Source organism: Rhinolophus hipposideros (genome assembly GCF_964194185.1).
Source record: "Rhinolophus hipposideros genome assembly, chromosome: 10".
NCBI classification, from domain to species: Eukaryota; Metazoa; Chordata; class Mammalia; order Chiroptera; family Rhinolophidae; genus Rhinolophus; species Rhinolophus hipposideros.
In genome coordinates, this window is record NC_138056.1 from 49,237,873 (window position 1) to 49,259,530 (window position 21,658).

The 21,658-nt window shown below is 35.4% G+C and overlaps 1 protein-coding gene across 1 annotated transcript in view; it reads left to right on the forward strand.

The window, feature by feature from the left end:
- The window catches only part of UVRAG (UV radiation resistance associated), a 272,693-nt gene that overhangs the window by 164,530 nt on the left and 86,505 nt on the right, over positions 1 to 21,658 (forward strand). The gene's annotated exons all lie outside the window — the stretch shown is intronic.

A 21,658-nucleotide genomic window follows, 5' to 3' on the forward strand; every position in this document is an offset into this window, starting at 1 on the left:
GCAAGAAGGAACAAAGAGTAAATACGAGTATATCTAAATTAATTTTGACTACAAAACATAGCAATGTCATATTTAGTGTAATATATATATATATATATATACACACACATAATATATGCAGAGGATGCCAAAAAAGTATACACATTTTAAGAAAGGAAAAAACTATTAAAATTGTAATACAATGAATGACGCTAGCATTCATTTGATTAACGCCATCTTTTGAGCGAACGTCATACTACACATTGCTATCATAATTCAATTTAGCTTTGAAAAGTAATACATAGATAGCATCTCTTAAAATGTGTACATTTTTTAGCACCCTTGGTATTTACAATTGTAATGCATGACTCTAACACAAAAGTTGGGAAGTGGAAATGGAGTTAAAGTGCTCTAAGATCCTAACATTGTCTGGAAAGTGGTAAAATACTAATTTATATGAGACTCTAATAAATCAAGGATGCATGTTATAGTCTCATAACCCCTAAAAGAATTGTTTTATAAAAACAAAAAATAATAGAGGTGATAAATGGGAAAAATTTTTTAAATACTTGATTAATCCAAAAGAAGGCAAAAAAAAAAAAAAAGGAAAATAAACATTACACAATTGGAACCAACAGAAAACTAATAGTAAATCTGTTGATATGAACCCAAACTTATCCTGTAATTACATGAAATATGAATGTTATTAATATTCTACTTAAAATAAAGGTTGTCAGGCTGAATAAAAAACTAAACTCATCCTATTTTCAAGAAACACCTCAAATATAAGGACACAGAAATATTGAAAATAAGAGAGGGAATAAAGACATATATAAAATTAGCCAAATGAGAGCTAGTATAGCTACTATATCAAAGTGAAATTTAAGGCAATTTAAAGAAAGTGAGACACTTTATGATAACACAGTCAATTCTAAGTATATATGAGGTGTGATCAAACAATACGGTGAATGTTTAAGTAAAAATATTTATTACACTAAAAGACACATTGCCATTAACCCCCCTCAGAATATTCCCCCTTGCTTCGAACACACTTTCGCCATCGTTCTTGCCACTTTCCGAAGCAGTTCTGGAAGTCCTCTTTCGTGAGTGTCTTTAGTTGTGCTGTCACAGCTGCCTCGATGTCCTGAATCAATTCAAAACGTTTACCTTTCATGGTCATTTTGGCTTTGGGCAAGAACCAGAAGTCACAGTGTCAGATTTGGTGAATAAGGTATATGAGGACACACTTTAATATTTTTATTTGAAAGCAATTGCCATATACCAGAAGCTCTGTGTGACACGGAGCGTTGTCATGATGGTGGATGATTTACAGCACACTTTAAAACACACCTTCTCTCAACCATAGCTTACACCCAACTGACTGCACTGAACAAGCTGAAACTTGTCACACTCTGTTACTAAGGTTCAGCACGCCACTTCCCATAATGAAGATCCCTGCCCCTAAAAGAAAACCCTGTTCCCATTGAGTAGTCACTCCTATTCCTCCACGTAGCACCCTTTCCTCACCGCCCCCACCCCTTCCCCTGGCAACTACCATCTACTTTCTATCTCTATGGATTTACCTAGTCTGGATTTTTCATATCAATGGAATCATACAAGATGTGACCTTGTGTTTAAGGGTCTTTTGTACTTAGTCTGATGTTTTCAAGGTATATCCAAGTTGTACCATAATCAATACTGTATTAACTTTTATAGCTGAAGAATATTCTATTGAATGTATATGTCATATTTTGTTTAACCATTCATCTGTATGGACCTTTTAATTATTTCCACCTTTTGGCTATTGTGAATAGTGCTGCTATGAACATTCATGTAGAAATATTATTTGAGCATCCACTTTCAATTATTTTGCATATATACCTTGGAGTGGAATTACTGGGTCATATGGTAATTCTTTCTTTAATTTTTTGAGGAACTGACAAACTTTTCCACAGCCGCTACACCAGTTTACATTCCCTGGTGTGAAGTTGTATATCATTGTGATTTTGATTTGTATTTCCTTAATGATTAATGATGTTGAGAATTTTTTTCATGTGCTTGCTGGCCTTGTATATGTCTTCTTTGGAGAAATGTCTATTCAAGTCCTTTGCCCATTTTTTAATTGGGTTCATCTTTTTTGTTGTTAAGTTGTAAGCCTACTTTATGTAATGTGGATACTAGACCCTTATCAGATATATCATTCGCAAATATTTTCTCCCATTTTCTGAGTTGTTACAGTGTAAGGCCTAAAATTAAGGTCAATATTGTCTGCTGCCTTGATTATCTGGTGAAACCAGGAGGGCATTGAATAGCCCCGCCCCACTCTGCTTCTGTGTATTAAGTTCCCCTCTCCAAACAAGCCACGTTTTCCACTAATAAGCAGGTGTAATTATTACTTGTTCCTGAGTAGTGAATTTTATTTCTTTGCCAGCTGGGAAATTATGAAAACAAACCAATTATATCTTCCCACAGGAGCCAGTCATCATTATATCCTTTCTTTGTTTTGTTTTGTGGTGCAAGTTCTACATTTATTTTACATAAAACAGTCTATATGAACATAAATCATCAATATCACTTTATCCTTTTGATTCTATAAAACCTGCCTCTCACATCTCCTGGTTGTTCAATAATGTTGACCTCAAACAAATAACCAGCCAGATATTTCTCCAGCAAAATGGATTTATTTATTCGGGAACAACAAAGAACTGCAATTTGGTGCCTGCAGTCTAATGGCAAACCATGCACAAGTCCAGAGAAACAAAGGAGAGGAGATCTCTTTGTTGACTTGGGATACATTTTATCTATCTTTTTTGTTTGAAAGTGCTTTGGTTTCATATCTAAAATCCACTGCCAAATCCAAGATTATGAAGATATACCCCCTTTTTTGTTAATAATAGTTTTATCATTTTATATTTTATATTTAGGTCCTTGACGGTCCGACTCCATTCTTTTGCATGCAGGTATCCAGTTATCTCTGCACTTCTTGTTGAAGTCACTATTCCTTCCCCATTGAATAGCATTGGCATGCTTGTTGAAAATCAATTAGCTATAGACTATTTCTGGACTCTCAGTTCTAATCCCTTGGTCTCTATAACTATCTTATGCCAACACCATAAGTTTTGAAACTGAGAAGTATGGATCCTTCAGTTTTGTTGTTCTTTTTCAATACCATTCTGGCTATTTAGGGCCGTTGTGATTTCATATGAATTTTAGGACCATCTTCGATTTCTGGAGAAAAAGCTTTCTAATGAGTCATTAAATGTAGTTTGCTGGTATTTCACTGAGGATTTTTGCATCTATATTCATAGGGGATATTGGTCTATAATTTTCTTATGATGTCTCTGTCTGACTTTTGTATCAGAGTAATAGTGGCCTCATGGAGTGAGTTAGGAAGTGTTCCTTCTTTTCTATTTTTTGGGAGAGTTTGAGGATTGCAGTTAATTTTTCTTTTAAATGTTAGAATTTACCAGTAGAACCATGTGGTCCTGGACTTTTCTTTGTTGGGAGGTTTTTGATTAGTGATGCAATTTCTTTATTTGTCATAGGTCTTTTCATAGTTTTATATATTCTTGAGTCAGTTTAGATTATTTGTATATTTCTAGGAATATGTCCATTTCATCTAGGTTGTCTAATTTGTTGGTGTGTAACTGTACATAGCATTTTATTTTACTTTTGATTTCTGTAAGTTCTTTAATAATGTCTCCATTTTCATTTCTGATTTTAGTTATTCGTGTCCCCTCCCCCCTTTGTTAAATCTACTTAAAAGTGTGTCAATTTGGTTGATCTTTTCAAAGAATTGACTATTGGTTTCATGAGTCTCTCTGTTGTTTTCCTATTCTCTATTTTGTTTATCTCCACTCTAATCTTTATTTTTTGCTTCATTCTGCTAGCTTTGGGTTTTGTTTTCTGTTCCTTTAGGTGTAAAGTTAGGTTGTTGATGTGATACCTTTCTTTTTTAATGTGTGTTTATACCTATAAGTTTTCACATCCCGTACAGTTTGGTATGTTGTGTTTTTGTTTTCATTTATCTCAAAGTATTTTCTAATGTCCTTTGTGATTTTTTTCATTGACATAATGGTTACTTTATTTTCACATATTTGTGAATGTTCTAGTTTTCCTTCCATTACTGATTTCTAGTTTCATTCCAGGGTGATGGAGAAGATAGTGTGTATGATTTCAACATTTGAAAAATTTTAAAGACTTGTTTTGTGACCTAACATATGATGTATCCTACAGAATGTTCAACATGCATTTGACAAGAATGTGTATTCTGCTGTTGTTAGATGCAGTGTTTTATATGTGTATGTTAGGTCTAGGTAGTTTATAGTGTTGTCAGTTCTCTATATCCTTATTGATTTTTTGTCTAGATATTCTATTATTGAAAGTGGGATATTAAACTCTCCAATTATTCTCGTAGCATTGTTTCTCCCTTCATTTCTGTCAGTGTTTTCTTCATATATTTTAAGGCTTTGTCATTTGGTGTATCTGTTTTTAGTTATTATCTTCTTAATGAATTGACCCTTTCGCCTTTTGTAACAATTTTCCACCTAAAGATTATTTTGTCTGATATTAGTATAGCCACCCAGCTCTCTTTTGGTTACTATTTGCATGGAATATCTTTGCATCTTTTCACTCTGAACCTATTTGTGTCTGTACCCAAAATGTGCCTCTTGTAGGCAGTTGTATCATGTTATTTTATTCATTCTACCCATCTTTGCCTTTTTTTTGGAGGGTATAATCTACCTATACCTAATATAATTATTGGTATGGAAAGATTTCTGCCATTTTGCTATTTGTTTTCCACATTTCTTATACCTTTTTTGTGCATGATAATGTGTTTTGCTCTATTCCCTCATTTCCTCTATTACTGCCTTGTTGGTTTTTTTTTTTTTTGCTTAATTGAGTCTTTTTATTTTTTTGATAATGTACCATTGCCTTCTCATATTCTTTTCATATGCCTTCTCATAGTCTTTTCAGTATATTTTAAAGATATTTTATTATTGGTTACTCTGAGAATTATAATTAACATCCTGTGTTTATAACAATCTAGTTTGAATTGATACCAACTTAGCTTAATTAGCATATAAAAGCTGCTCCTCTACAACTCTGTCCCTCCACCTTTATGTTGTTGTTGTGACACATTAAATCTTTATAAATTATGTGCCCATAGTAGTAGCTTTTTTATCTACCCAGGTAAGTTACCTTTATTGGGGATCTGTATTTCTTTGTACATCTTTGAGTAACTGTCTGGTTTCCTTTTATTTCAACCTTAAGACCTTAGCCTTCACATCTTGCTTGCAGTTAGACTAGCAATAAGCCAGAGATTTAAAAAAAAAAAAAAAAAAAAAAAAGCCTTGAGTCTTCTCAGGTCTTTTCTGAGCATATCCTGTTCGGGGCATAGCAGTTATATATGCATAACTTCTGTATTCCCCAGTATATTTGGGCACTTTTGAATGCACTAATTTCTCAAGCTCTCCCCAACTCCCTCCCTCACTCTGCCCCCCCAGAGTTTAGACAGTCTGTTGTGTGTCTCAGCCTTAATCTTTTGCACAAGAAGGCTGTGGGTTGTTTGTTTGCTATACATCTTGAACATGTTTCCAGCTTTTCACCTCTGAGTTCTGACTAGGCAAAACAAAGGTGGGTGGGGCACCTTGCATTACTCCTTCAGGTAGCCCCCAGGCAATTTAGAACAGACAAACATCCATTTTTTTTAGAATGAGATCTGCTCTGTTCCCTTAAGAACCAGGAATCAGGGCTCTACACTGGGAATGTGGGCTGCTGTCTTCAAGACCACTGCTAAGCTGGAGAAGGGGTTGGGATAGGATAAGGAAAAATACTGCAAAGCTTTCCTCCTGATTTTGAGTTTCCTTTTTCTTGATTCAGTGTTCACCTGGTTGTTGTAAACCTTTGACTGTTTTCCAGAGTTTGGGCAAAGTGGATTCTGACTGTTTTTGCTTGATTTTTTTTGTTGTTGTTTTTTTTAATGTTTCTCTAGAAGAACGAGTCCTTAGATCTATCTGTTCCACCATTTTCTCTGACATCATTCCATTTGTTTGTTCAATGATGAAAAACATTACTTATAAGAAATGAAGAGAACTCTAGATGGTTTTTAAGCACAAGAGAACACCATGATTAGATATCTCTGTGACAAAGATCACCTTGTAGTTTTGTGGAGAACAAACCCTCTCAACCTTCCCTAAGTTCTACATTAATAAAATTTAGTACCTCTCCAGGTTTTTATCAAATTTATACATGATGATATGACTTAATATATTAGTTATATAGGAAAATCACTTTGGGAGCTTGAGGCAAAATGATAAATACTCTTCCTCAAAATGATAAATACTCTTCCTCCAGATCAGCTGTGTAGTTTAACTCGTGAAGGAGCATGTGGACAACTCCTGGTAGTGTGTGCCCCAGTGTCAGTTGCAGCAGGGATTTGTTTATTGATTGACTGATTTTTCCTAAGCAACCTGGGAAGGCCAGCTATGCTCAGGTGATTATGTTCCCCTTTTTCTCTTTGGCCCCCAGGTGAACCACAGGAATTGCATTTTTGTGAACTAATTTTATATTCTATTAGGTTGGTGCAAAGTAATTGCTGGTTTTGCAATTATTTTTAACCTTTTAAACCGCATTTACTTTTGCACCAACCTAATACCTCTGTTTTTTCCCTTTTACAGAAATGCATATTATATTTTGTTGATTCTTTATACATATTTTTGACATTTGAATATTGCTAAAAATGTGATGCATCTTATAATTAATGTAATATTATAATTAATAGCATTTATCTTTTCTTAGTGGTATAGAAGCTAATGATACAGTTCATAATTGATGCCATCTTAGGTTTTATGCACTATCAAATATTTTAGCTGGTTTTATGGACTTCAGTATAGTACTTCAAAGCCTTTTTGGAACAACATAAATGTATAAATATATAAATAAAGATACAGTTATTGATGATGCTTGTTGATTGAATCTACCTCTCAGTTATTCTTACCCTGGATCGGTGAAAGAGCAGATTAGACATGGTTTTCTTTTCTCCTGAGTATGTCAGTCTTGATGTAAACCTTTGCAGGGTATTAAGTGGAATCAGGTCTTCATGGGAGATGGAAAATAGGAATTGAATGACTCATTGGACAAATTATACTTAATGTTATAGGCCTAGGAATCCTCAGCCTCTGTGCTTCTAGAGTGCCTGCCTCCTCTGGCTATTATTGGCACATGAAATATTAGAGTTCAAAGCCCTATTGAGCCAGTTTTGCTGCGGGTAGAAACTCGTGCCTTCCTTTGTCTGGCCTGTTTGGAACATGGGTCTGGACTGCTGACTTGCCTAAACCATTTCTTGTGCACCTGCACACTGTGAAGGGAAGCTCTGAAATCTTTGCTGCATTTCATTTTGAGGCTCAGACCACAAAACACGAAGGAATGTAACCAGAGTCCAGCTGCAATGTTCTCTTCCCCCTTATTTCTTCTTTCACTGAGGACTGAGAAGTAGGTTTTCAAGTGATTTCTGAAATGAAATGTATTAGTCATTGCTATTGTGCTGCTTAGCTGTCTGTTAGATGATACATTCAGAATGGATTAGTGAAACAATCATCGAGCTAGGACATAGCTAGTCAGAACATATGGCTTTTTCAAGCCTCCCAAAGATGTTTGAAATTTTTTGTTTTATCCCCAGTAGGAGAAATAGGGAGTGGTATAATTGGAAGGCACTTGTGAAACTTCCTGGCCTGTCCACGACCAAGCTTTTACACATCTCTAAAAGATGGTCAACTATTTTTCTCTAGTGGAATTATTGGAACCTAGAGAAATGTTAATGCTGCTTTTTCCATTTCCTTTTTGCACTTATGTTTATTCCTATGGAAGATCTTGACTAAAACCCCAGGAGTTGCCTTTTTCACCTGACTGATTCTGATTTTTATGAGAGACAGAAATTATAGAGTATTCAAAAAATGTGATGTGTCCCAAATCAGATAATATTGGGTCCAGATCATAGTCACTGCATGTGGATCTGATGCACATGAGAGAAGGAATGGTCTTTTTTAGTGGTCTACCACCTTTTAGTGCCTGGGTACATATGGTGGTAATGCGTACTTAGATAGAAAGGGGCTGGCCAGACACGTAGGCCTCGCACCTGAGACTCCAGTCTTTTATTTCTCTTGCGGCCACCTTAGTATGTCTGGATGTTTATGAAGCTTCCTATTCAGTATAACTGGGTTGCATTTGGCCAGGAAGGAAGAGACAGAGAAATTTGCAGAGTGGCAATCAGTAGATGGATTCCCTGTGTCTGTGTTCCTTCAGCCCACCTCTGTGGCCTGGCAACATTGCCTTCTTGAATAAATGAATGCAAATTGTTTTCTCATGGCGTCTTCTTGAAGCAATTAGAATACCTTGAACATTATTTGTATAGGAAGTGAATTCTCTGTAAAAATAGTGACTGACACCTGGGATTTTGTTGGCATAAGGCTTATATTGAAAACATACATGTTTTCAGACTGCTGTAGTTTTCAGACTGCTATAATTCTGACCCCTCACTTCTATTATTACCTGTGTCAAGCATTCTTAAACATACCTGGTGACAGCCTCTTATATGTAGAATTATAGATTCCTTCCTATAAAAATCCTCAGCTTCTGTTCGTTAATCAAGCTGAGTTCAGAAATGGTTGCTGTTTTCACTAAATTAGCATCTGTTTGCTTTCATAGCATCCAATTAAGTATGATGGCTTCCTTCCAGAAATGGGAGATTTTCACATCATGCTTAGGCTTAAGTTTTCAATTGTTGTACTGTTTATCCTATAAATTAGAACATTCTTATAACCTTTCATCTTCATTTTGTTATAGGTTGTTGCTCAGATGCTGGCATTCAGAGCATTCAGTAACCAAGCTCTCAAACCTTTAAAGTGAACAGTGAAAGTGATGGGTTGAGGCAGCAGGGGTACCAAATGCTTTGGTTTTCTGTTTTTCCTGCTGTGCAACTTAACAGTATAATCAAACAAATATTTTTCAGGGTGACTCATATTACTGAAATGAATGAAATTATTAGTTCTTTCAGATTTTCTATTTGATTAAAGGAATGTGATCTAAGTTGAAAAATATCTGTTCATGTGAAAACACCAAAAAGTCTGTAGTCCAACTCCATTATAACTACCTAAGGGTACACCATAGGACAGAAATGAAGATTAAAAAGGAAAAGTATGTCTATGTAGAATTGTAGACTTACTGTGTTTTAGAACCAGACAGAATATTATTAAGTCATGTAATTCAGTCTTTCATTTCACAAATGGAGAAACAGGTTGAAAGATGAAGTGAGGTCTTATGGCAAGTTAACTAAACATTCACTTTGATATGGAAAGTGACTGTTGGAAAGCGTGACTGAGGAAAGCCAGCCCAGAACATAGTATGCTGATTGTAGGTATAGTACTTTTAAACAAGCATTTAGGAGATATAGAAGAAATGTGTTCATCAAAATGGGTCTGTGTATGAGAATGAATTCTTTTGCCCAATTTAGGGAAAACTCCCTGGTGAAAAATGCCACAATGTGAATCCCTACATGTTAAGCAGAGTCACTATGTTTAGTTCTCATTGAAAATGTCAATTATTTAAATCCCATTGATCAGTTGGTTCACTCGACATTTTTTTCCTCTAAAAGGGACAATGCAAAATGCCCCTCTTTCCTTCTTTCTTGTTTGGTTTATTTAAACTTGGAGTTTGTTTTTAATTTTTAATTATTTAAGACTTTGGACTTATGTTGGCTTCACTTGTTATCACCGAGTGACTGTAGACACGTCCTCCCTGAATCTTAGCTCACCCGGTGTAATACCTATCCCACTAGGTTATTATGAGTATTCAATGAAGCACAGTGCTTGGCATCTAAAAGATGCTCAATATAATTTTTGCAACTACTATTATGTATACATTGCGTTTTACAACAGGAGTTCCAGGCAGCTGTGTAATGTTTTTACTATTTCTAGGTGCAGAAAGGAAAGGTGGGCCTAAGAAAAGGTTAAGGAAAATTTTATTAAAGGCCACCTAGTGGCACAGTACTGGATTTTGTTTTGTAATAATGCCATGAGGTACATCACCCTTCAGTCAATGGTGTAAATGCGGAAGACTCATGAAGTTCCCTAGAGTTTAGGGGGAAAAGCTATTGCGGGTCTGAAGGCTTGTCTCTTTTACTGCAACTGCTTAGGGAGTTCACTGCATAATAACTACTAATGAGTCACGCAAGTGTCTGTACCTTCGAAGCTGTTGGATAGTGAATGCTGAAGTTTATTCTCACTAAATAGTTCCCAGCCTGGCCTGCGACGCACTTTTTTTTTTTTTTTTTTTTTTATCTTACCCCAGTTTTCTCCTACTTTATATCCTATGCTTAGTCAAACTGTTGTTTTCCACTTTGATACTCTTTGTCCATGCTCTTCTGCTTACCTGAAATGCCTTGCCGGGATAAAAATTAGTAAGAGAACATAAAGCCCTTCCCTTACTATCTGCAACTTTCCTCATAATTTCTTTCTTGATTTCCCATAGCTGGGTGTACTCTCATATCCTTTGGTAATCCTATCAACAATTCTCTCTCTCTCTCTCTCTCTCTCTCTCTCTCTCTCTCTCTCTCTCTATATATATATATATATATATATATATATATATATATTATCTCAGAAATGGAATGTGTTTATCTCTAGACTTATTTCATTTTAACAACAACCCCGTGATACAGACTTATTTGCCTTATTCTTGACTGAAATATTTTCAGTGTAGAAACTGCATCTTACTTTGCATTAGCCTTACTCCACTGCCTTGCAGAGGCTTGTATTGTGTAGACACTCAATAAAATTTTGTTTAATTGAATTAGGAGGGCAAAAGGGATGTTCAGTTTTTGCAAATGCTATTAGGTAATCTGACACCCCACCCTGTAGCCCACAGTTTCAACTCTAGAAGGCTCTGGCCAGGACAATTATTTCATACAATCCCTTAGGACTATGGCAAGCTATTAACTTCTGTGTCTGTTGTAATCCAAGGCCAGGCAGCGGTGCTGATGGGGTTGTGTTCAGGAGTGAGAGCAAAGAGCACATTTCAAAATGAGGAATCCCCGTGGAACTTTAGGAAGGAGAGATCAACAAAATAAAACTGCAGAAGGCGGTTGCTGGGTGAGACAGGAAATGAACACCTTGTGAAGATTAGGCATTCCACGGAGAGGGGGGGAATGTGGAAAATGAGTCCAAAGTAATTTTACAGCAATTTCATCGCTGACACTTGGAAGTATATTGTTGTATGTGTTGTTTTTAATGAAGTGTGCTTTTATAGTGCTGATGTTATTATCTGGATGAGGAAGTCTTCCCTACTATTATTGTCATCTCGGCTTTCTGCAACCAACTAAATTAAAATACAGTCATGGAATGGGACAGTGGGATAAAAAAGAAAACCAGATGACTCTGACATGTGACCCTAACTTGAACTTACTGCTTTTCTGGTTTAGAGTGTACTCAAATCAGAATAGAGGTTCAGTGTAATGCTTGAGGGTTGGAGGGGCAGAGGAATAATATATTTAGTTAATAGTGGGCTATGTCATGGGTTAAAGATTGTTACAGGATTAGAATATGTGAGAACAGGAGGCCACCCCCCCACCCCCAGAGCATCAAGGAGCTCTTCAGGTAGTCCATGGACTGGCCTTTTGCAGTCTATTAATATGTATCATATGACAGCATTGATGCTTTGGGTTCTGATATAAATTAATCATTTACTTTAATAAATAAGACTTTATTTTGTTGACGTTACCTTGAAAGTAGCGGCATTCTTTCCTTTAATTCTCATAGGTTTGATTTTTTATTTATTTATTTATTTTTTTGGTAGGCAAACAGTGAGGGATATAAAGATAATTATATCAAGCCAGAGAGTTTGGACTAGTGATTTGTGGGAGCTTTTGGTTTTCTAGAGAAATAAATGGATGGAAAGAGTAAGAAAACTATTTTTAGATAGACGTGAAATTATTTTAGCTTCCCAAGGTATCTTATTGTAATAGTTCTCCAGACAATTTTCTAAGGATAACCGTTGTGTCCTGGATCATTGTAAAGCAAATTTATGTCATTCTTTTAATCAAATAGTTAAAATATGGCAGGTAGTCACTGCCATATTTTTATGCCTTTCCCCATGATAATTTACAGTTAATAAGATCACTTCAACAAACTTATTAATTTCTCAATCAGATTAAATGATCGGTTGGTTTTCATAGAGTTTTTCTTCCCTAATTCCTTAAAATGAAAAATTGGTATAAGAATGAATTCATGAATAATTAAACCACAACAAAGTCAAACTATGTATTGAAGACTAGTGCATACTAGTCACCGGGCAAGATGGTGGCGTTAGATAAAATGACTCAGCTGCTGAAGTGGCGTGCGGGGTGGACAGCAAGTCAGCAATCATTTGTCAGAGTCATAAGGGCCATGTTAGAGGTCAGCATGGGGTTGAGTTGGGGGTAGCCAGCAAAGGCTCGAGAAGAGGCCCTTAAGCATCTGAGTTGCTGAGTGTGGACAAGGATGGGAGCTGTCCAAGCAAAGGAAGGCCGCATACACTGGTGCAGAGCAGGTACTGCACCTTTCCATTGGCCAGAGCCTCCGTTTTCTCCTTTTGCCTGGTAAGAGACTTCACTTTAAGTTATTCAGTGATTTTCTTTCAGGCTTAAAAGAAGATAAAAGAAGGATAAGTTTATATAATAATTCAATCTTTAGACTACGTAAAAATACAAATTGCTTTCAAAGATGATTAGCTTTATGGTCACTATCAGTATACATTCATTTATTCAAAACATAATAATACATCTTTATAAAGTGTTTTAGATCACAAATTGGTTATAATAAACCAATATAACAAATTTGACTTAAACATATGGTTGCTTCCATATATAACTACCTAGCAGGGATAAACCATATTGACAATTAAATAATAAAAATCGTGTATTCTAAACTTAGGAGAGGAGAAACCATGGCTTTCCCATTTTACTCTTCTGAAAGAACTTCAACATCAAACACACCTTGAACCAGTTTACTTCACCTCCCTAGCCTTTGTGCACTTATCTGAAAATGAAGATAATGGCTTTAGAGAAATGTAAAGAATAAAAGAGAAAGTTTATATAAAATTACCATTGCACATGGAATAAATGTACATGGTACTCTAAACATTAATTTCTTTCCCTTCTACCTGTACTTTTTTTTATCTATTTCATTACAGTGGAAATGAGACTCATAGGTTTTAGAATTTGAAAAGTCCATGGCTTTCAATTTGGAAACCATCTTTTAAATAATCACAGAGACACACAGACCATAATATGAGAAAAGTTTCACAGGTTTGATTTCGGTAAAAAAACAAACAAACAAAAAACTTGTTTATAGCAAAAGTAACCATAACAGAATGAAAAGGCAAGCCACAGATCATATATATATCTCACATAGATTAACCAAGGATCAGTATCCAGAATATACAAGGAAAACCTTTATACATCACTAAGAAAAGGAGCAATCAACCCAATAGAAATATGGACATAGTATATAAAGAAGCTGTTACAGAAGAACAAACACTAAATGTCTAATAACATAAGAGAAAATACTCATCCTCACTAGTAATCAGGAAAATGCAAATGGACATCAGAGGAGGTATCATTTGGTGAGCATAGAGAGGAAAAAGAACTCTCATCCTTTGTGAGAGTTTTGATTAGTTCATCTGTTTCAAGGAGCAATTGACAATACAGTGAAATCTGCACAAGCCTTTCTCAACCTAACAACCTCACTCCTAGTTACATACAAGACTCTAGTAGCTTTTACATATATGTATTCTACAGATATTTACTGTGTCTGTATTATATAGATAATTAAACAAATTATCTCTTGGGTATCGTTATTATTCTGTATTGGAATTATTCACAATTATATAGCTAGTGTTTAATTTTTGAAAAGTCCCTCTTCTCTTTTTGTACTAGTATTCCTTTCAGCATCCTCATTACTATTTTTTTAAAGCTACTTCCTTTAAGACTAGAATATATGTGTCTTAGTATACAGCTTTCTCCTTCCTTAACACAAGGTTGATGTGAGTGGTTACTTCTTTTCATAATTTGTATTATTTTTGTACATCAGTTCTTGCTTCTTGGTTTGTTTTAAATTTATAGTAATAGTTCTCCATATTTCCTTTTGAGCAAATATTGATGTTAATAATGCCTCAAAGTTTGAGTGCTACTCATTTATATTATTGGAAACCTTTTAAGAGGACTTACAAAAGAATTAATTTTTCCCATGATGCTTGTTAGTAACTCCCATTAATATAAATGATGGCTCCCAGGTTTGTGATGTGGAGAGTCTAGTGATGAAATACTAGAAGTGTTAACTGTAGTTAGTTATAGGAATTTACTGCGGTAAGTTAATTAAACATACCAATAAGCAACTGGTGCATTTTATTATTTTAATTTGTGTAAATATAAGGTTGGTAAAGTAATGAGAAGTGGCAGCTCTTGGAGTTTGATTGACACCTATACTAAAACTCTTTTAAATGTGTAGATGATGAATGAATTTATTGAGACAACTTCTGTTGTAAGATATTCCATGCAGGGAATATTTATTTTTTAGTGTGCAGGAGCATAAATTTGTCATTTCCGGCTTTAAAAAAATTACTTACCAGAGGAAAAACTTTTTAGAAGCACCCTCCTAAGATTGAATTTGCTAAATAGTGTTCTGTGTGAGAGATACAAGAATTTCATTTATAATTCTCTGGAATCTGTATTATTTGTGGTTTCTGTATAAATCACAAAATGGGAATTTCATAAGTTGGTTTAAAGGGAACTTAGTAAGTGGCATATTATTTTTACTCACGGATTTCATGGGGAAATGCCTGGTAGTATTTCATTCTAAGAGGACACAGGTTGGTTATATTTAATTGAAAGAGGTTTCCTTTCCCATTTTGTATCATTTAGAAAGGGGAACCTACCTATTTTTTTAGTATACAATTTGGAATAGACACTTAACTCAGTTTTGTATTATTAAATGCTAATTTAAAATCAATGTCCATGGTATCAGAAGTATAAATGCACACACAAACCTTCTCTTCATTAATTCATCAGATGTTTACTAAATGTGTACTACGTTACAGACATAGTTCTAGGTCTTTGGAATGTAGTAATGAGCAGCCTCAATAATTACAACAATTTTTTTCTCTTTAAAATAAATGATTAGTTTAAAATAAATTCTGTGAATAGTAGCGAATGTCTACCATATGAATAGACTTTATGCTAGATGTTTTTAGAACAGATATAAGTAAGAAAGTGAGCATATTATCTAAGCTTATTGTCTCATTTGAAAGATAACAAAAATTACCTTGTTTCATTCCTTTTATTCAGTAACACTCCTTTGTTTACCTGACATTCCCTTGTCTTATGAACACATTACAAGATTTATTAGCTGTCCCTCTGGGAGAGCAGGAAGGACAATCTCATTTTGAGCAGAGAAAGGTAAGGTTGGTGGGTGGTTTGGGACAAGTCTTAACAGTCATTTTGTCATAAGAACAAAGGCCTGATAATTGACGAGAAAGTACTTTAAAAATTTTTAGGACCAACTTAAAAGTTACTTTGCTTAAAATATTTATCTTAGTGTTTGGCTTTTCAAGTGAAAATAACATTATTATGCTTAAATGACCCACTGCTCATTCCCTGCAAAAATATGCTAATATCAGGACACATTTGTTTGAGAAGACTCATTTGGAGGAACAATAATTAGTATTTATTCACTTAAAACTAGCCAATGAGCTAAAAGATTACAAATATTAAAATAGAAATACTATGCATGGTTCACTGTCATGAGTTTCCCATATGAGTATGCCTGAGTGCACACATACATACTCAGAGCAACATCAGATGATGTTAGGATAATGTTAGGAAAGCATAGGATTTTCAGAACTCAGCCAATCATTATGTTCATTACTTGTCTTTTGAATAAAGTATTCCTCTTCTCTCTATGGCGTTCCAAACACTTGAACTCCTGGATGACACTAAAAATTAACCAGACCATAGCTAACACTTAAGTATTGCCCTATCTACTATCTGTATCTAGGAGTCATACACTTACTGAAGGTTAAATTGTTTATGGCTCCTGCACTTATCTCTTTTCCACTTTAATCTTTTTACAAAGCATCTGGGGATAGAAAATTCAAAGGGGAAATCCAAAGACATGGTCAGGGGAGCAAAAAAATAGGAAAATATACACCTAAGGAAATTGAAATAATCTGGAAAAGAAAGACTTAAGTATATGAAGAATTCTCAAAAATAAAGGAGGAAATAGGATCTATAAAACAAGAATAGGAGTTTACAAAACAGAAACAGGCAGTTGTAACTCAAAAAAAGTAGTTAATTGTTAAAAAGGTCATATTAGTGAAGGAAAATCTATTTGCTAAAAAAAACACTCGAAAAATAAATAGTAGACTGGACACACTTAAGGGGAGAATTTGTGAACAGTAAACTGGAAATGAAAACATTACCCAAAATGCAGCACAGAGAGATGAAAAGATATATGAGTAGTTGTAGGAATTAGAGGATGATTGAGAGGTGTCAACATATATCTAAGAGGAATTCTAGGAATAGAGAGTAGAAAAAATGGCAAGGAAGAAATTTTTTTTTAATGGCTGACTAAAAAAATACAGAGAGAAAATTTATGACAACAAAAAAGAGACTTAGAGATTGCAAAATCATAACATACTGTGAACAACTTTAGAAAGTTGGGAACAGAAAGGAATATCTTTAAAATACTAGAGAATGGCTATTAAGCCTATAGCAAGCATTAGGTTTAATGGTGAAACTATTCCCATTGAAGTCAGAAAGCATACAAGGATGCCAGTTATTATCTTTATAATAAAAGATTGTACTTGAGGTCCTGGTTTGTATAATTATGCGGAGAAAAGAGATGAGCTCTACATATTTGAAATAAAGGAACAAAATTGTCTTTTGCAGATATGTATGTTATGTAGAAAATGTGAGGGAATCTGCAAACTATTAGAATTAGAAAATATAGCACATTTGTTGGATATAAGATCAACATGAAAATCAAGTAGATTCTATACACCAGCAATAACCAAATAGAAAATGAGCACAATATAAGTACCTAGTAATATATTTAATAAAAAGTATGAAAGACCTTTATCAATGAAAAATACAAAAATATATAAAAATGATAATGAAGTACATGAAAGATCTGAATAAATAGATACACACACATACATACTTGGTTTAACTCTTATAGTATTCAGATTTGTTGTAACATTTGCAATATTTTTCTTTAAAGTTATTAAATTTGAAATTCTCTCTTATGGTATATTATAAATATCTTTTTCCCCATGTGCTGTTATCAGATGCTCTCTGCCAATAACCAAATAGGAGAGTTTTGGCCCATAGTGGCTCACTAAAAGTGTGCAAATAACAATGCTAGATGTGTAGCAAATAGAGGTATATTACATGGACTTAAAAGTGCAGTAAAAACTGAAACTAATAAAATTTAATCTAATTTAAAAAAAGAAAATGAAGGGAAAAATGCAGTGTTAAAATTGAAATAGTGAGAAAACAGAGTAATGTTCAGTAGGCAAGCAGGGATTGGTGGAAGTTATTTAACCTTAAGAAGATCATAAGCATTAATGCAACCCGAGGAAGATTGACCAACAATTATATGAAAGTATATGAGAAATTAGTTCGTCTGAAAATAAATAGATTGCCAAAATGTTTTTTGGAGATTTTGGTTTTTGTCCAGAAAATCAGAGGGGAACCCCTTCTTTCGGCCAGGATTCAATAAAGTGACCTTTTATAAGTTAGTGAGTGTAAACTTCAGCTCATAAATAGCAAAAGGAAGAAAGGGAGGCAGGGAGGAAGGAAGGTATGAATCCAGACAATATAAAAAACCTTTTGGTTCAGTAATTACAAGAAACAGCTCAATCAAAAAATGAAAGGATATCAATTTAAAAAGAAAAAAAGAAAGAAAAATGAAAGGATATTACATCAGTCAGATTTGAGTCAGGAATGCAGAGTCACTATGAGTGGTACGGTGTAAGGGGTTTGTTTTAGGAATAAGTTATCACACAGTTGTGGGAGAAACTGGAGAAGAGTCCGAAAGGGGGAGTTGGAGGATCAGAGAAAGTTGCTAAGAGACCTTCAGAAGTTCAGTGCAGGTGGACAACTCAGACGGGGAAGTGGGAAGCACGATCTAGCCAGCTGCCGAGTGGAACCCCAAAGGAGAGCAGGTGGAGACATCTATGGAAAACTGTTGCCACTGCATCTGGTAGGGGGCCTGGAGTCACTATTTGTCAGCAGGGCCTGCAGTTGGGAACAAGAGCTAGATGCAGAACAGGAGCACAAAGACCAGATGGAATCTGCAGGCAGCCTTATGTCTGTCTCTTCTTGTAACTGCCCACCATTAACTTCAGATCGCAATGGCTGCTGCCTCACTTCTGTCTTCCACATCTCTTGAATTGAGTGCTGGTTTCATGGGAGTATTAATTGTGTGAGAATTCAGTGGGTTTGCCCTTATCTGTGTGTTATACTTTAATAATAAAAAGTTTATGTGTGTGTGTGCGTGTGTGTGTGTGTGTGTGTGTGTGTATACCAGGGGTACCAAAAAAATGTATATACATTTTAAGAAAGGAAAAAACTGTATTTAAATTACACTGATGGTAACCACTTTGAGCACCTCTTGTCATTGCAGAAGTCAAACGTGACTTGTATTCATCTTTTGTTATCCATATATATTATTAATTTTAATACAGTTTTTTCCTTTCTTAAAATGTGTATACATCTTTTTTGGCAATATATATATATATGACACATAGGAGAAAAGTCTGTCATCTACTAGTGTAGCAACCATTTGATGACCATGAATGGGCCTAAAAGAATTTTCTAAGGATGGCAGGGTAGAAAGATGGGAAAACCTGGGTTCTGGATAAGGTCATTAAACTCTTGAGTTTGGCAATTTTGGAACTAGTTTGTCTCCATTCTTCTAATTTAAATCAGTTGATTCGGGTTTTCTGTCACTTGAATTTGAAAGTGTGGCAAAGGTAGGAAGGTTAGTAGGGGTAGGGACTACGGAGGCTCCCTTTATCAGTAATGTTTTATGTATTTTAACTAAAAAATGCAAAATAATGCCAATTGTCAAGTCTGGGTAGTGGCTATGTAGTTATTTGCTCATTATTCTTTAATTTAAAAATACCTTTAAAACTAAAAAGAGGAAAGTGAGTGCCAGATGAGTTATAGAAACATCATGAAAAAAAATGTGAGAATGATTGTTGTTAGTTGAGGGGCAACTGGGAAATGTTTCTCAGCTAATGAATCGAGAATCAATTTGTTTTTTATTCATTTAATAAACACTGGGATTTTGCTGTGATCACTCTGCAGCTTATATTTGAAAGTACTGTGTTTTTTATTTGTAAAGAGCATCTTCATATATTGGTACCTATCTTCATGTTCTTTAGGATAACTTCTTTTTTTATTTAAAGATTTTTTTTTTATTTTTTATTGGGGAAGGGTAACAGGACTTTATTGGGGAACAGTGTGTACTTCCAGGACTTTTTTTCCCTCCAAGTCTAGTTGTTGTCTTTTCAGTCTTAGTTGTGGAGGGTGCCGTTCAGCTTCAAGTTGTCCTTTCAGTCTTAGTTGTGGAGGGCGCAGCTCAGCTCCAGGTCCAATTGCTGTTGCTAGATGCAGGGGGAGCAGCCCATCATCCCTTGCGGGAGTCGAACCAGCAACCTTGTGGTTGAGAGCCCGCGCTGCAACCAACTGAGCCATCGAGGAGCTCAGCAGCAGCTCAGGGGCAGCTCAGCTCAAGGTGCCGTGTTCAATCTTAGTTGCAGGGGGTGGAGCCCACCATCCCTTGTGGGACTCGAGGAATTGAACTGGCAACCTTGTGGTTGAGAGCCCACCTGAGCCACCAGGCCGGCCCTAGGATAACTTCTTATATGTCTGCGTTAAAGTCTACATTTTAAATTAGATTACTCCAGCATTATACCCAAATTTGGTGAAAAACGTTTATAACCATTTTTACATGATTCAAAACATGTTTGTTCCCATCATGTAGCTAAGTAAAATTCATGAAACAAATTACGCTTGCCTGTGGTGGAAGCGTGAGTAGAACTCTGACTCCTAAATTTTTATTGTTCTTTCTTGGGACAGTAATCATTCTCAACCCTCAAATGATGACATATGTGTGCATCTGGTTCTAGGATATGATCATTTGAAAAAAGCTTGTGGTTAAAAGTATAGACTTTGGTATAAGACTTGCGTTAGCTGTCCTCCTTCTCACCCCATCTGTGGGCAAGTCACTTTCCAAGCTTCAATTTGGGGAAATGGTATTAAACTGAAGTTTGTCTGTATAATGGAAACCTCAAATTAACAATGACTTAAACATATAAAATTTTATTATTGCACATAAAAATCCAGGAATCAGTAATTCAATGGCAGTTCCATAAATGCTTCAGAAAATCCAGGCTCCTTCAAGCTCTCTGCTCTGCCATCCCTGGGGTGTGGCCCTCATGGGATAGGATGGTTGTCATTCAGCCAGCAGGAAAATGAGCAGCCTTTCCTCCCGTGAGGACTTCTGCATTCTCTAGTCTCCACAAGAGACTGAGATATGTTTCTTCTGAGTGGACTACTAAATTTTAGGGATTCTGTTAACCACAGAAAAAGAGAGTGAGTGTTGGGTACCAATCAGCCGTTTCTGCCCTAGGGTTGTTTTAAAAATGAAATGATATATGTAAAGCACAGCACATGATCCTGACACAGAAAAAACAAAAGAAGCTGCTATTTTAATCATAATTAATGAACTTCAGACTTCTAACTGAACAAATGTATTTGGCTTTTCTTCCCTACATGACACTAAAATAATAGTACAGGGATTGAAATTTAAAATGCGTAAACCCATAGTGACAAAAAGAATATGAGAAGCAACCTCAAGTGAAAAGAGAAGGCAACAAAATTGTGAAAACTGGAAAACAGATGGAGGAGTAACAACTGACTTAGCCAACTGGAGAAAACTAAAATCTAAGAGCTTGCAAGGGGAAAAGCTAAGAAGCAAGCTGATTCATGTTGTAAAAATCCAGAAAAGCTCAGAATTGGAGGGTAGGCATCTTTAAAGAAGAGGCAGGTATGATGGGAAGTCTGTATTAGAAGTCAGTGTACCTAATAACCCCTCCCTCATGCAGCTACCTCATCTCACAGAGAATTTGAGGTTTACTCTTAAGAGGTTGAACCAGATTAACCCTGCATTCAGGGACAGCCTGCATAACTGAGGGCAAAGGTGCCAGCCCAAAAGAGGAATTAAGTAAATGTCTACATAGTGAAGTACGAAGTCGATAAGAGCATGGAAAATTGATCGATCCATGAGAAAGTACACCTTCCAGTCGTACCTCCCCCAAGGAAACTGCCAAGCCCCTGCTGATCACCCCAAAGTACAACTTGCTGTTTGAGCAATCCCATTCATGCAGTTTTCAATGAGCTTTTTCATGCCTCACCTTTAAAAATGAATGGTCAGCCAAGGATCATCAGATTTTCGTGGAGACGTGTCACATAAAATATAGAAGCCAAAATAAATAATAAAAAAGGATATGTAGAGAAAAGAAAAAATATGGGGATCAATCAAAAGCAAAAGTTAAAAAATAAAAAAAACCTTATAATATC